The following is a 17,225-nucleotide window of genomic DNA, read 5'->3' as shown; positions in this document are numbered from 1 at the left end:
AAGGTCAAAGCTCAAGTGCTTTAACCAAATTAGGATCACTCTGGATTGTCCAGAAAAGCTCAGGAAATGTAGGTGATTGTGTGCAACAGGAGAAGGCTGAACTTCTTGTTCTTTGCAAAGAACACACTAGCTTTTTCCTTCTCCCTGAAAGATTTGTTCTTCCATGCTGGATAAAACTACATACTAGTTCTGGAATACTGTTCCCATTTTCCATAAAATGGATTGATACACAACACAACTGCCCATGTCATTTTGCATCTCAAATCTATTTTTTCAAGACATAGCATACTTCCTCTAGTCATGTCTGATATTGCTCCCCAGTTTGATTGCTTGACTTGAAAGCATTTGCACAACAATATGGTTTCAGGCACATTACCTCCATGGTCTCCCAAGTCAGATGGCTGCCAACCAACCAGCTTGAAGTCTTAGATAGCCACAGTCTAATGGGCTGGTGGAACATGGTGTCAAGGTCTTCAAAAGAATGCTCAAGAAAGCAGAAGTGGGGACAAAAGGCTGCAGTCTCTTGAGAAATAACTCCTCAATCTTATAAGGTGATGACAGAAGGAGAAACATACGAGAAACAGAAGAGATCTTCAACTGATTCTTAATCAGGGGGTGAGAAATAGAGTTGGCTGCAGACTCAGCAATATCAGAAGAGCTTGATGGTGATCAAAGTTATCAGGCAGCAGATGGGGACAGAAGAGACCAAAGGAAAGCAGAAGCTGAAATAGCAGAAGCTAACTATTTTGATTTGATTTCATAGAATTGTGGCGTTGGAAGGGACCACGAGGGTCACCTAGTCCAACCCCCTTATTTTGCTCTTCATGGGGCTAGAACTCATAACCCTGAGATTAAGAGCCCCACACTCTATGAATGGAGCTATAAATAAAGTTTATCTTATGTTTATGAACATCCTGAAATACACAAGTTATTAATGTAAGAATAACACAATTGTATCCATCAGCTTGGCAAGCAATGGTTCAACATGCCATAGAAAATAATTACATTTTATTGCAGAATCTGGGGGGTGGGTGGAATTAACTGCCCCAGTAATAACTTATACATTTTATATGTGACTGCTGCTAACAGCAACCCATCTCTTCTTCCTGCAAATAAAGCAATACAGCTCTGCCTTGTTACCTAGCAACATAACATGTCACTGCTACTCTGGAAAAAAAACAAAACTTGGTTTTGTGTCAAGAGAGCATTCATAAAGAACACTCCATTCAAATGTTCAGAAATTTATTTTAAAAATGAAAATAGTTTTGATAATTTGCATTTTTGAAACATCTTAAAAGATGTGATTCATAAAAGACACTAAGCAACAAGGTCCAAATCTGAACCTCATTTTAACATATATGCTTCTTGGAACCATTTTAGGAAAATGTGTATTTTACAGGAGTCAATACAAGAGTCAGCACAAACATTATTCATATTATCAACTCTAAACAAAATGTGTGCCGTTGATTGCATATTTTAAATAGCTGCTTTACAGTATGCTAGCCCAGAGGAAGAAAGTTTGGGCACTTTAGATGTTGCTGGATTCCAGCCCTAGTCAGTATGCCCAATAGCCAGGGATGATGGGACTTTTAGTTCAGCAAAATCTGGAGGTCTACAGTTCTCTCAGCCCTATGCTTAATTAAAATTCTCTGTGACAACTTTCAGAAGCCCATCAGATGTGGAAAATGAAATTGTGCTTAAATGTTTCCTGCACAATTTCCCCATTTTTAATATTGCATTAGTGTTATGACTACACACTTTGGGGGCCTCCACAACTTAGTCAAGCAAACCAGCCAACAAGCCTGTGGATAAACATATTATGCACCCCCTCCCAAGAAAAGGGATTATAAAATGCTTTGTGATCTCTAGAGATACTTAATTCCTAAAAACTAAATCCTATCACAAATATCCAGAGCAGCTACAAGAGCTCATTCAGGCAGTTAATCATCTTTAAGGAGTGGGGATGACCTTTTTGTTCTTCCTGCACAATGAATTAATAAGCAGTTCTTAACCAAAGAGAGACATGGTGTAAGTGACTCTAGAACTGTTCTGTCAAGCAGATCTGCAATCATGTACAATAAAGTCAAAGAATAAAGTCAACTTTCTGGCAGAATTTCATTAGCAGCCATTAGGGTGGAAACACGTCAGAGACATATAGCAAAGATATTCTGGAACTTGTGATAATGAACAATCCAAGCCAGCTCACAAGAGAGTTATTTAAATGAGTGGAAGGGTGCTTTACAATGGCTGCCCATGCCCCAGACTCTAAACCAGAAGTTGCCATTACTTTCCCAAACCAACTTTGTGTTTAATTCACTTTACCAACCGCCTGCCTTTAAGATCTGTTACTATTGGAAAAGCCATTATTTAATAGCAATAGTATGAAGATTAACCATTTCTGAATGCACATATGACCCCTTTATTGTTACCATGTGTCATAAATAACACTGGGCAACAATTTTTTACTTTTTGAATGTTGTCTAGATTTCTACAACTGATTTAGGATATTTTTGCACTGCTGAATCAGGAAATGGCATCCGTTTCTCTCCATCAGGTCAGGTTTTTGTGCTATGTTGATTTGAAAAAAAACAGATCTTGTGACAAAATCAATTACATTTTTGTGGCATTATCAGCTGATTTTTGTCAACACATATCATCCTAAATATGTTTTTAAGAGAAAAAAATGTTTTTCCAACAACATATATTGATTACCTGATAGAAACATTGATTACTGTAAACTGAATGGTGGGAATTGATAAAGGTAAGTACACGTAAATTGCATGTTGCTTCACCTTTTTTCAAACATCAGGGCTTGAACTTCTGTTTCTTGGAACTCCTGGAATGCTCAGCGGCAGGGAGGTCTCTCTTCAGAGTCCAACAGTAGTCAGCCATCATGACTGTGTCCCAGCGACCCTGATACCTGGGGTCTCCATCTCTTTCATGTCCTGATGGAATCTCTCCCCCTGCTCGTCACTCATTGAACCCAGGTTCTCAGGAAACCGGTCCATATATGAAAATAGGTAGTGCATCTTGATGCTCATGTTGCAGCCCAGGTTTCTGAAAGCAGTCAGCATGTTGTTGACAAGTTCTGCATAGTTTCTGGCCTTATTGTTGCCAAGAAAGTTCTTCACTACCAGAACAAATGCCTTCCACGCTTCCAGTTCCACTTCGTTCATTGAGTTTCCGAACTCTGGATCTCTGATGAGCTGACAGATCTGAGGACCGTCAAAGATGCCAGCTTTCAACTTCTCCATGATCAATCCTGGAAAAGCCTGGCACAAGTAAGTGAAGCAGTCACCATCCTTGTCCAGAGCCTTGGTGAACTGCTTGATTCAGCCGAGCTTGATGTGCAGCGGTGGGAAGAGTATTCTGTCTCTGTCCACCAGAGGGTCGTTGATAATGTTCCTTTCCTTGCAAGGCACCAATTCCTCCCGCACAGGCCAGTCCTTCTTCGTGTAATGCTGAGCACGGTCCCTACTATCCCACATGCACAGAAAACATGGGTACTTGGTGAAGCCAGATTGTTGTCCCAACAAAAAGTTCACCATCTTCAGGTCAACACAAATAAACCACTTATGCTGATCATAACCAATTTTCTCCAGCACATACTTCACCGCTTCATAGTTCTCCTTCAGTGTACTCGAGTGAGCCAGGGGTATAGAGGCAAACTGGTTGCCGTTGTGTAGCAGAACACATTTCAGTGATCGCTTGCTGCTGTCAATGAACAGTCTCCAATCTTTGGGTTCGTACTGTGGCACTCCAAGCTTGAGCAGAAGCTGAGCAATATCTGCACAGTACACCAAGTCCTTCTCTTCCGAGAAAAAACGGAGGTACTCTTGATGCCTGTTGCGGAAGAAGCTGATGCGAGCACTGTCAGAGAGGAGGTTTTTTCCCTTCAATCTGGATGCCAACAGTTCGGCAGAGTCCTTTGACAATTCTTCGTGGGACGGCTGCCCCATTAACTTAGTTTTGATCCCCCAACTTTATGCTTTGCTGCACCAATTTATGGAAGATTTCGAGGTTTTATGACTTCAAACTGATTCCTTTTCGACATAATCACCCAGAAATATCGGACCTGAATACTTCTTGTCATTAAAATAATCATTTCCAATCAAAACAATTATTTGACATGGCATTTTACCCCCACCAACTTCTTCTAAAATGCTCCACACAAGCGTACATGTGAACAAAAATGTAAAAAAATGACATGTGGCCATAGCTCAAAAACTTGACCTGATTGAGCAAAACCAATGTGATTTTTGGATTCAGCGCATGAGATTTGTCCTAAATCAACTGAAAAAACGCAGACAACAAATTTGTTGTTGACCAGTGTAATATAAGGATTTTATAGGTTTATTTAATACCTTTGAGACTATCTGCACAACGTACGGTATCCTGACCTCCTGCTATACTGATCCCAGGGAAATAAAAATAGCCTTGCGGACTGGCTAAAGGGGAAACGAGACATTACTTTGAGCATCAATTGAAATATAGATCTTAGGTCCAGTTCATCTGTATGGAACAACATAAAATATGTATCAGGCATCACAAAGTTTCACACGCTCTCTAAGGCTTTCTTTCTTTCTTTAACTAAAGTTTTAAGTAGAAGCAATACAAAGAACTGTGAAGGTCAGATCTGGAATATATTAATTTGGATGGCAGGCATAGCATACATAGAGGTACATCTACATTTCCTTCCCTGCAAGTAAACTAGGGAGAAACTAGGCTTTATTTCACCTGGGCCAAAGACCCAGTCTGGCACACACCCATACCCCAAGCATTTGTGTACACACATGCAGGCTGGGAGCTTCAATGGCACCCCTCTGTAGGCTTCACCTGGAAAAAAAAGTCTAGCCCCCCCTGTAGCTATGGCACTGCTTCAGATGAGAGACAAAACTCAAAATCATCTTTAAAAAGTACTAGTAGAATGCCCTCATTCTATCTACTATGCTGAGTCCATAATGATTCTTGAAACCAGGTAAATGGTACACTCTTGGGAGCTTATGTAAATAACCCCAAATAACTGTACACTTTAGGAATCTAATGCCTGTGAAAGCATTCTAGATATGCCTCTGTTTTCTGAGCCCTGAAAACAAAGTTGACCATGCCTGCCAAATAAGAAGCACAGTGTTTATGATATAGGCTTGATTCACATGCCCACATGGAGACGAGATGTGGACTGAATAGATCTAGGCTGAGGCTTAATCATTTGTTATATTTACAATTATGTTTTCAGCCCACTGAGGCCCTCAAGGTGATTCATGTAAGAATCTTTAGCAGTTCAATAACTACAATATACACAGAAGTCCTCAGAAATACAACACTGAAAGTTTAGAGGGCACACTGATCCAGAAGCTAAACAAGAACTTTATTGTCTCTCTCCATCAAGAACAGGTAGTAGATGGTAACTCCTGATGCCACCCACATACGACTTAAGTCCAATGTCACCTAGTCACTATACTATATAATGACACTATCCACACAACTACAGTCACGAGCAATTGTACAGCCCACACCGGGGGTCCAAAATGAAACTCAGCATAACAATCCTGCTGGAATAAGATTTTACAAGGACCATTCTAAAGGACCCGACAGAACAAGACAGCCTGAGTCGAGCACCAAGTGATGCAGTCATGTTACTAGATCACCATTACCCACTGCCTTGCAGGACATCTTCAGAAGAGAAAAAAAGCTAAGGAGTAAACCTTACACAAATCCAGAGTTGAGTCCCTAAGATGGTTGGATGATGTCTTGTAAACCTTCTTCCAGCAACTACTGCAGCCAAGTTGGTGCCAAATGCATTGCTCTGCTTTCCTTTGGACTATATTAGCAAGGCCAAGAGGGAAGTCTTGTCATCTGGGAAGCCCAGAACCTCCATACACACTAGAGGCTTGTGCCCCAGAGATGTCACTTTGGTGCTACTAACGCAGCAAAACATTCCAGCTGAACTATTTAAAATTTTAAAAGATGATGCTGTTAAGGTGCTACACTCAATATGCCAGCAAGTCTGGAAAACTCAGCAGTGGCCAGAGGACTGGAGAAGATCAGTGTACATCCCAATCCCAAAGAAGGGCAGTGCCAAAGAATGTTCCAACTACCGCACAATTGGCACAATTGCACTCATTTCACACGCTAGCAAAGTTATGCTTAAAATTCTACAAAGAAGGCTTAAGCAATATGTGGACTGAGAACTCCCAGAAGTGCAAGCTGGATTTCAAATGGGCAGAGGAACCATAGATCAAATTGCAAACATGCGCTGGATTATGGAGAAAGCTAGAGAGTTCCAGAAAAACATCTACTTCTGCTTCATTGACTACGCAAAAGCATTCAACTGTGTCGACCACAACACACTATGGCAAGTTCTTAAAGAAATGGGAGTGCCTGATCACCTCATCTGTCTCCTAAGAAATCTCTATGTGGGACAAGAAGCTACAGTTAGAACTGGATATGGAACAACTGATTGGTTCAAAATTGGGAAAGGAATACGACAAGGTTGTATATTGTCTCCCTGCTTATTTAACTTATATGCAGAATTCATCATGTGAAAGCCTGGACAGGATGAATCCCAAGCCAGAATTAAGATTGCCGGAAGAAGTATCAACAACCTCAGATATGCAGATGACACAACCTTGATGGCAGAAAGTGAGGAGGAATTAAAGAGCCTCTTAATGCGGGTGAAAGAGGAGAGCGCAAAATATGGTCTGAAGCTCAATATCAAAAAAACTAAGATCATGACCACTGGGCCCATCACCTCCTGGCAAATAGAAGGGGAAGAGATGGAAGCAGTGAGAGATTTTACTTTCTTGGGCTCCATGATCACTGCAAATGGTGACAGCAGTCATGAAATTAAAAGATGCCTGCTTCTTAGGAGAAAAGCAATAACAAACCTAGACAGCATCTTAAAAAAAAGAGACATTACCTGCTGACCAAGGTACGTATAGTTAAAGCTATGGTTTTCCCAGTAGTGATGAATGGAAGTGAGAGCTGGACCATAAAGAAGGCTGATCGCCAAAGAATTGATGCTTTTGAATTATGGTGCTGGAGGAGACTCTTGAGAGTCCCGTGGACTGCAAAAATATCAAACCTATCCATTCTGAAGGAAATCAGCCCTGAGTGCTCACTGGAAGGACAGATCCTGAAGCTGAGGCTCTAATACTTTGGCCACCTCATGAGAAGAGAAGACTCCCTGGAAAAGACCCTGATGCTGGGAAAGATGGAGGGCACAAGAAGAAGGGGACGACAGAGGACGAGATGGTTGGACAGTGTTCTCGAAGCTACCAACATGAGTTTGACCAAACTGCGGGAGGCAGTGGAAGACAGGAGTGCCTGGCGTGCTCTGGTCCATGGGGTCACAAAGAGTCAGACACGACTAAACGACTAAACAACAACAACAATGCAGCAAAAACAAAATGGGAGGCAGCAGTTACAAGTTACCTGTCTCTGCAGCCACAGCAGGCGCTGTGATTCTCCAGCGGGTTGACTTCACCCCCAGAGGTGCCAACAACAACTAGATCACCAGAAAATGCCAGTATGATTCCCCCAGTCATTATCACCAAGACTTCCAAGAACTAAGAGCTGTTGACCCTATCTGCCTAAGAAAGTTTGAGACTTAACTTGCTGCCCAATTTTATTATGTAAAATACTTTGAGTAGTCTTTGCTAAAAAGTGGTACATATTCCAAATAAATAAAAATTCAGCTCACCCAATGTACATTTAATATTCTCCCACAAAGCTCTCCAAGGGGGTAGGCAACTGGTATAGTAAATAGCAGCCAATTTGGGACTTTTTAGTTTAGAGAAAAGGCGAGTTAGTGGTGGCATGACAAACGTTTGTAAAATTATGCATGGCATGGAGAAAATGGATTTTAAAAAAGGTTTTCTCCCTCTCTCATGATGCTAGAACTCATGGGCACGCAATGATGCCGTCCAAAGTGGCTGGGGCAACCCAGTCAGATGGGTGGGGTTCAAGTTATTATCATTATTAGCTGAATGTTGGAAGACTCAAGACAGATAAAAGAAGCTACTTTGTCATGCAGCACCTAGTTAAACTATGGAACTTGCTCCCACAGGAGGCAGTGATGGGCACCAATTTGGATGGCTTTAAAAGAGGATGGGGCAACATGGAGGATAAGGCTATCAATGGCTACTAGCCATGGCTCCACAGTTGGAAGCAACAATGCTTCTTAATACAATTACTGGCAACCACAGGAGTAGGGAGTGCTCTTGTGCTCGAGCCCTGCTTACAGGTTTCCCACAGGAATCTGGTCGAGCATTTTGGGAACAGGATGCTGGACTAGATGGGCCATTGCCCTGATTCAGCCGGCTATTCTTATGTTCTTATTGTAGATAATTAGTAAGCATCCATTGCCTAGGCAGTAAATAGGGAAATCATACAGAAATACCCAAGCAGCCTTTTTAGTTTCCTATAGCAATATTTGAGAAAGCAGAAGCAGTTAGTTAAATGTACATACAGACCCTGCAGGCATTTTCTAAAGGGCTAATAGCTCACAGTCCAAGGGCATACACATCTCAAATGGGAACATGAATATGATGAATGCTCAAGGACCAATCTTGATTAATTCTGTTCATATTTCCAGAAACCAAACTAACAAAATACCAAATCAAATATAACTGAAATAAAATTTCATACGAAATAGCTAATCAAAGGACCAAGAGTTCAGTTCATATCAGATAAACAATATGTCTGTTATAACTGTTTTATCATTAATTATTAATGTCACTGATTTTTAAAACGAATTAGAACTCAAAACTGTCCTATCATTTTACAGAGTAATTGTGTTTTCTTATAAGATTATTTGAGCTCAATGAGCTTAGCCTTAATGGTCTTAATTCATTAACAGTAACTGCAATCCTAAGCCCTCATGTTGATGAAATGGTACAGTGGGCAGGGGAGTTTACAGTTCTCCTACCCACAGTAACAGGTAGAAAGTCCCACAACAGGGAGTTTTGAGAGCAGAACACCAGCTGTTTTGGATCAACTAGATCCAAAACCTTAAATGTTACACAAAGTACCTGATTCTCAGGTCCCTTAACCGTTGCCAGCCTGAAGCTGACATGGTGAAAAAGGAAGAGGAAGAAAACGCCAACTACCACTAGCAGGGCATGCCTAGGTGGCAATGGACCTGCTGCCCCCTTCCTGCCCAAGCCCAGTAGATGGCTCTGTCACAGTGCTTTCTGTCTTCATTACTGCAATACAGAATCCATATAACTAAACATACATGGTAGGAGAATGGGTCTAGTATACCTATACTGTGAGCTGTGGTCAAGGACGTTCATATGGCATTATTATATAGAATTCCCCAAAATTCATATTATTATTTCACTTTTACTTTCTGAGCCGAATATGTTAACACAGTGGAGAAATCAGATGCCAACAAGTTCCCGGGTGCATTTGCAGCCTCAATTACAGCAACAAGGAAGTGCAAAATCACTTGTAACCATTTCACTAACATTGACCTAGTTCTTCTCTCCCTTTCCAAAAATACAAAGACAAGTTTTTCCCAAGGCATTTTGGGGCCTGAGGTGCAAAATCTAATAGTACTAAGGCTTATCTAGGGAAAAATATAATAATACCTTAAGTAGCCAAAGATGCCTTGAACTTCCTTATGACAGGGATGGCCCTAATTGCTGTTATTTAATATGTAGCTAATAATGTTATTTAATATGTAGCTATGTAATAAGCTACTTTGGGGTTGATTATACGTTGTTGTTGTTGTTGTTGTTGTTGTTACCTAGCTCTGTACATTAAGTAAGCAAACAGGAGCTGTTGTTAAACTGATTCAATGTCTGGAAGGTGGATATGGGTTTACAAACTAAAACTGAATCAAGATGACATGAAATTATGCTTGGTGAAGGGCCAAGTGCTTCAGGACTATGCAATCTGCTATCGGTGGTATATTTGTTGCTCTACTGGAGCAGCTCAACCATTTACATTTCCTTCAAAACCCACCGCTGCTGTTGAATAAGCAGCAGTATGGAGTGTTGTTTAAATACATTTATCTGATTCTTCAGCTGTGTCTCTTTGCTAAAAGCCAGGCCTTATAAAAGTTATCCATGCCAGTTACCCATCTCTTTGAAATTTCAAGGAGTGACTACTGTAGTATTCTGTGTGAAGAGCTGCCCTTGAAAATAGTTTAGAATCTACAGCTAGTGCAGAATCCCAAAGGTTGCCTACTGGTGGGAACTGGCAAATGAAGCACATTGTGTCAACTGCACTTGCTGCCAATGAGCTTCCAGACCCTATTTAAGGTGTATGTTCTTACCTGTAAACCCTTCATGGCCCCAGACTGAAATATTTTAGAAAGCTTCTGTCTCTGTATGAACTGTTTCACCTTTCAGGATATTTGTGGAGCATAGAGGGCAATCCTGGTTTTGTGTAATGACTTCCCCTCAATGTTCAGCCTGCTTGGTTGCAAGTCCCAACAGTTCAAGAAAGCCTTTGGTTAGAAGTTGTAGGTTTTACTGTTTAGAATTTAAGTGTTAATTTTGTTATATTATTTTAAATTACTTTGAAGAGATGTTCTGACTGAGCTGCCACAAGCAGTTGTGAAAGATGGAATAGAAATATTTTAAGTATGGGATCTGCCTGAAATTTAAGATATGCATTGGGGGTCCTTTTCCAGGTGCCTCACCATTAGGGCCTGATATTCAGAGACTTTGGGGACTGGAGATACAGCCATTATGACCAGTGGTTTTGATAGCCTTATCTTCCATGATTTTTTCTAATCCATGAATTTGTCTAATCATTTGGAAATGACCTGATCCATCCAGATTGGTGGCGACCTCTACATCTTCTGGGAGTGAATTCCATGAATTCCATAATTTAACTATATGCTATGTGAAGAAGTTCCTCCTTTTGTCCTTCTGGAATCTTCCAATATTCAGCATCACTATTATTAGAAAGGGAGAAAAACTCCCTTCCATCCACTTCCTCACACCACTTATACATCTCTAACATGTCCTCTCTTACTAAACATTTTTTTCTGAACTAAAAGGCCACAAATGTTTGAATCCTTTCCTCATAGGGGAATTACTCCAATGCCTTGATCATTTTCTTTCCAATTTTCTGAACTTTCCAGCTCCACAATACACTTTTTCAGGTGAGATGACCACAAATATACACAATACGGTGACTATTCCAAATATGGTTCCACCACAGGTTTGTATAGTGGCATTATGATATTGGCAGTTTAATTTTCAGACGCATTCTTGATTCATTCCTAGGATGCGACATCATTGCTGCTGCACATTGAGTCAACATCTTCATTAAGCTATCCACTATGGCCCCAAGGTCTCACCCCTGGCCAGTTATCACCAGTTCAGATCTCATTACTGCACATGTGAAATAATGATTCCCCCTATGCATTATATTATGTTTGCTTTTATTGTATCACAAGTGCATTGAACTGTAATTTTACTACCCATTCACCTGGTTTGGAGAGATCCTTTTGAAACTACTCACAACCCTTTGGGTTGGTTGGTTGGTTGGTTGGTTGGTTGGTTGGTTTTAACCTCCTGAATGAATTTAGTCAGCTTGCTGATCATCCCTAACTCTAGGTCATTTAAGAACAAGCTAAAAAGCATAGGCCCTAATACTAATCTTCAGGGGACTCACTTTTCACATTCCTCCATTGCAGAACTGTTTCTATTCTCTGATGACTATTCTTTAACTAGTTACTGTTCCATAAAATGACCTGCCCCACTTATCCCATAACTGATACTCAGGAGTCTTCAGTGAGGAACTTTGTCAAAAAAAAATGAAAAGTCAAGTGGACAGTGTTTACTGGGAAGAAGCAGAAGGTTACAGTTACAGTTGCTGATTTAAATTACAGTTAGCTATAAACAAACTCAGATTCAGCACTAACCATGAAATGCTGAGAATTCCTATAGCTTCAGCTCTGAGATTGGTATTACCACCTTTCCATTCTGCGCCACTTGTAATTTTTATTCTACCTCTCCCAATACATCCTACTGGCTATTTATTTACTGAAGAAATTTATTAGGCACCATACAATGTACAGTATCTATCCATGGTGATTTACAACCTCAGATATAGCACTATATAATCGTAATAGCAACAACAAAAACATTGCAAAACATTAATAGATACATTTCAATATATCATGCCAGTGTCTGTAACTCCCAAGATTGGTCTAAACTGGACTGCCACTGAAGATGACTTGGAAGCTTTAGTGATTCACAAGGCAGCTGTCCATTCCTTTTTTTGTTTCTGGAATATGGACATATATTGCACCCGTGAGATTCTGGGCATATTCAAGGTGCTGACTTTAACCTTTCAACCCATGTGCAGTCTGGGACACTCATATCTTAAGGACCATCTCAAAAAGTATCTGCTGTTCCTATGAGACATGTCCAGACAATGGCTTTTTAGGGGACTGAGATTTTTAAATAATAACCCCAAAGCTTTGGATAGCTGTGATTAAGAATTACTTTAGACTTGCTGAATCAGGCCAATGGCCCATTTAGTCCAGAATCCAGTTCTCACAGCAGCCAAGATGCCCATGGGAAGCCCAAATGCAGGACCAGAGTGCAATAAATAGCACTCTACTTGCTTGTGATTTCTAGCAACTGGCATTCCGAAGCATACTGCCTCTGAGAGTAGCTTTAATAGGATAAACAATGGGTAAACTGGTAAGTCATAACCTAAAATTTCATTTATGATACTTCTTGATCTAGAGGTAGGTCCAAAAGATACAAAACCTATGAGATCTGCTAAAATTGCATCACCAGCATTTGTCTTTCACTTGCATACGCATTTGACTCCTTTTTGGTTTTAACAATTTGTACAAAATATCTTCAAAATTCATACACAGGGTGGACTTTTTCCATTTCCATGTTGCCTGTACGATACTTTTCATAAAATCGGTTTCTCATTTAGTCTGCCAGAAATGTCTTATGGTGTTTAAATCTGCTAACATCTTATTTTATTTTCTGAGAGTCCTCAGTTTCAAGGTTTAAAACTTTACTGTTAATAGTTGTGATGTTACTGCTTAAAAAAAATATCTCACTGACTCAATGATTCTACGTATTCCAGAGCCTAGTTTCATGCCAATGTAAGCACAGCGAATGGGCTTGTTGAAGGTGCAATTTGTGAGCTGCAACTTTACAAAGTTCAGCAATCTCTACTAGTGAAAATCACATCCATTTCTGAGGATATTATGCTGATAAAGTATTCTAGATATTAGACTTCCTCTCTTGCCCTGGTTGTTTTAATAGTCAGACTGCAACCCCTTATCTACCACTTCAATTTATCTTGGTGTTTTTAAAAAAAAAAAGTTGGGGAGATGAAATTATAACTGATTTTTTAAAGTGTTTCTCTTATATACCTTCTGAACCCTAATGAATATATAATGCATGAACTAATATAACAGTTCATTTAAAAACTCCTCTTGTGACTAAACTGGCCTATTTAAATAGCAAAAGTACATGCCCTTCCTTTTTACCAATCAAAATGAGTCAGACATGTCATTTGCATTAATTACTTCAGGGCTCTCATTCAGCAACAACTTAGCAAAGCTTATCTTTATTCACGCAACAGGTTTGAATAATGAGCTTAATAAAAAATACTCACATGTGAACAGTTAAAACACTGGTCTGCAAGATCACAGCCTGTGTGTATTTACATGTATCAAAGGGGAGACAGAGCTAAACTTCTCGTTGACAAGCTGCACCAAATAGCATTCACTAAAATAACTAAGTCTCCATTTTATAGCTTCATTAAAATCTTTATGTTGCCATTAGAATGGAGTTTTACTACATGGAGATAATTAAACATTGCAGGATCAAGATCTCCTGCTCTGAAAAGAAAAGCCTTTTTGCTCTTTAAAAACCCTTGGACTTACATAGAAATCAACAGAAAAACCAAAGAACTACTCTTGTGACAAAGTCTTGTTCCCTCAGCACACCTGATAATGCAGATTAGGCCAATAAGGATTATAATCATAGAGCCAAAATAGGTGTTGCCCACTGTGTCCAAGGGATAACTTCAAGGTTGATTAATGGCTTCTTGGCAAATAATAGTAGAAAATCTTTCCAAGGAACAATGGCATCAATTTAGTATTATGTTGCCAAAGCTAAATATTAAGGTTTAAAAGGTTTAGATACTGTCCACATTGCTACTAGATATATCATGACTTCATTCATGCACACTGAAACACATTATCACCAGCTTTCTAAAATCACCCACTTCCCCAGACATGGGCAAAGGTGGCAATTTGTTTCAGCATTCAGGTGTAAATACACATAAACCTAAATGCTAAAGCTCTCAGAGTTATGTGGTCTACAGTTAGGTTTGTATAAAACATCTAAGACTGTTTTGTTCATTGTATTACTCCCACTATGTTACAGACTTTTGTGTGAGAAAAGCATGTCTGAAGCGCAGCATGAGTATTTGTTGAGAGTACAGCTTGCAATAAAATAACAACTGCTGCACACTTCACAGATGATGACGTACATTTCCCCCTAGGAAATATATATGTACGTATACACCTACAGTCATGCAGTTGTAAGATACTAAGTAGCCAACCAGCTCAATAACTACTTATCCTAACAGAATCTCATTGAAATAAATGAAACTGCACCACTGTCAAGCAATTGTTTTTAAGGCCTAAGAGAATGCTACCTGTATAAGTATGTTGTCACATGGTAGCATTCCAGTCAGATATGGCTGGAATAAAGGTTTGCACGTTGTTTCCATCTCCCCTGTGTCCAGTTCATTCAAAAGGCGGGCCAAAGTACAAGATATTTAATGCATGGCATTTAAAATGTCATTTTTTAATGTTATGGATGAAAGGATGCTTTCAATCAGCAGGTGTGCCAAACCTGAGAAGAGGCATCAAGCCCCTTTCTTTGAGAATATCTGAACAGAGAGGACGAAAAGACCCTCTCTGCAAACCCGAGACCCCATCGCCCTCCACTCCTTGACAAGTTTGAGACCACAGCGAATGTTATCAAGCCCCCCTGTGCAATGTAAACGCTGACACAACCTCCAAACAAAACAAAAAAAAAGCAGTTGCAGGCTTCGCACGCTGCGTTATTGCTCTCCAGGGTGTATCGCTGGAAAGTACATGCCCACTTTTAATCACTGCTTAAAAATACATGGAGTGAGCGCACTGGAGATGAAGCGTTCCCGGTCCCCCTCCCCCAGCAGCACTCAGAGGCGAGGAAAAACTCGCCGCCCGCCACACGACAGGACCACTTCCATCAGGCGCTCCTTAGAACTACATGGCAGGCGAGGCACATCTCTCTCCTGCTCCCTCTTTGTCTCTCTGCAATTTTTTCCCTTTCCGTTTAAAAAGGCTATTTTTAGGCACCGGCGACATTCCTAAAGACTGCTTGTTTTTTGGAGGGGGGGGGAATGAGGGACGGAGGAAAGCTGCCCTTCTGAGGTGATGTCCACTCCACTGTGGCACAGCGCAGAGCCTGAAGAGCGAAGCGAGGCAGGGGCGGCCAGACGGACCCGAGCGACGAAGGATCCTTCTCGCTCGGCACCTCCTCACCCTTTCGTCCAACCTGCAGCCTAAGAGCGGGAGCCCCCCTCGGCTGCCCGAGGCAGGGACCGTCCTTGGCTGAGCCCGGACCCTCCTCCTCCCGAGCCATCCCCTCACACAGCGACTCGCTTACTCATCAGTTCCCCGGCCGGGCGGTCGGTCTCACCTAGGCGCAGCGAAGCGGCGGCCGCGAGGGTGGCAAGGCGAAGCAAACGCGGCGGCGGCGGCGGGCAGGGAGCCAAGCCGGGGATATTTATATTCTGCAGCGTTTATCCCTCTCCTTTGTGCATCTTCCTTCCCCGCCGTGTGGCGAACGAGGCAGGGACGCCGCAGCGGAACCGAGCCGAGCGCAGCGCAGCTGAGCGCTTCCCTCCCTTGCCTGCCTGCCTCCCCCCCCCCCCCATCCATCCAGCCGCCGGCACCGCCGAGCGAGGGAGGGACAGAGGGCGAGAGGGAGCGAGGGAGGGGAGCGCGCGCCCCCCGCCTCCCATCCCCCGCCGGTGCCGCCGCCGCCGCCGCCTCTCCCCCTTTTCCCGCGCTCCCGGCCGCGTGCTCGTGCCGGGGTGGAAAAGCGGCCGCCGCCGCCGCAGCTCGGCTCCCCGCGCACCCCACCTCATTATTTCGTCCCGCCAAAGGAGGGCCGCGGCCGCTCGTCGTCACTCACCGGGCTCTCCCGTGCGCAGCGGAGAGGTCCGGGCCGTACGCCGCGCTGGTTCCGGCCGGGCAGATTGCCGATCTACCGCTGCGCCTCCCCGCCCCCCCCCCGCATCCCCTGTTACTATGGATATTCACCGTGTGTCTCCTCCGCTCCCGCCTGCACACGGAGAGGGAAGTGGCTGCCGGGCTGCTCGACGGGCGCCCACATACCGCCACCCAAAGCGACCCTCCCCGCTGCAGCGACTGTCGCTTCGCCGCCCTCGCCTCAGCCGCCAGAGGTCTACTTGTCACTATCCCGCCAGGGCCGGACTCTCCCCGCTCCTTCGGCTTGAGGAGCTAAGGGAGGTTCATGAAAATGCTGATTACACCCTGCTGAGGCAGGGAGACGCAGAGGGAGGGAGGGAGGGAGGGAGGGAGGGAGAGAGGCCCTCACGCGCCTCCGCGCTGCAGCCTTGGGGAGAGAGGATCACCCTCAGGGCACCTACACAGCTGAGGCAAATGCCACCACTCCGGCGCGGAGCGTGACGCGCAGAGCATCCACCGCCACACAGGCTCGCGGAAGAAGCCAGACACAATTCAGAAGTAGAGTGGATTCAAAGGGCCGGGAGTAACGCAGTAGCCATTTAAAAGCGAACTGCGCCGCACCTGTAACCAGGCGGGGAGACTGACGCGCGTAGCTGCTGGCTACACGAATCAAGGCGCAATTCTGATGTTGTGTTGCCAAAGTGAGGCAGTCTCTGCTTCTGTGTGTCCCATCCCACCACCACGGTTTCCTCCAGTAACATTTAAGCACTCCTACACACACACACACACACACACACACACACCCCTACCTCTCTGCACGGAGGAGGTGCATTTTTACTGTGGTAGCTCACACGTTGTTAAAACAAAAAGGTTGGGTCTAAATTGCTAGTCCCTTTCTGGGATCCAGGGATGGGGAAAACACCTTGTGGTGATTGGTGCTGCGTGCTCTTCCTATTCTTTTCATACACACACACACACACACATATATATATATAAATTAAAGCTTTTTATGATA

The 17,225-nt window shown here is 42.8% G+C and overlaps 1 protein-coding gene across 17 annotated transcripts in view; it reads right to left on the bottom strand.

Moving 5' to 3' along the window:
- Positions 1-17,225, bottom strand: part of ANKS1B (ankyrin repeat and sterile alpha motif domain containing 1B) — a 353,409-nt gene that overhangs the window by 63,740 nt on the left and 272,444 nt on the right. The window contains exon 1 of one of the 17 annotated variants that reach the window (XM_081022469.1): positions 16,471-16,571. The exons of 12 other annotated variants lie outside the window; for them this stretch is intronic. The gene's annotated coding sequence lies outside the window, so the exon portion shown is untranslated. 4 more of the 17 variants (XM_081022466.1, XM_081022480.1, XM_081022468.1 and 1 more) reach the window with 4 other exon arrangements.

Source organism: Podarcis pityusensis (assembly GCF_964106645.2).
Source record: "Podarcis pityusensis genome assembly, chromosome: 10".
NCBI lineage: Eukaryota > Metazoa > Chordata > Lepidosauria > Squamata > Lacertidae > Podarcis > Podarcis pityusensis.
This window is presented reverse-complemented; position numbering and strand designations above follow the sequence as displayed.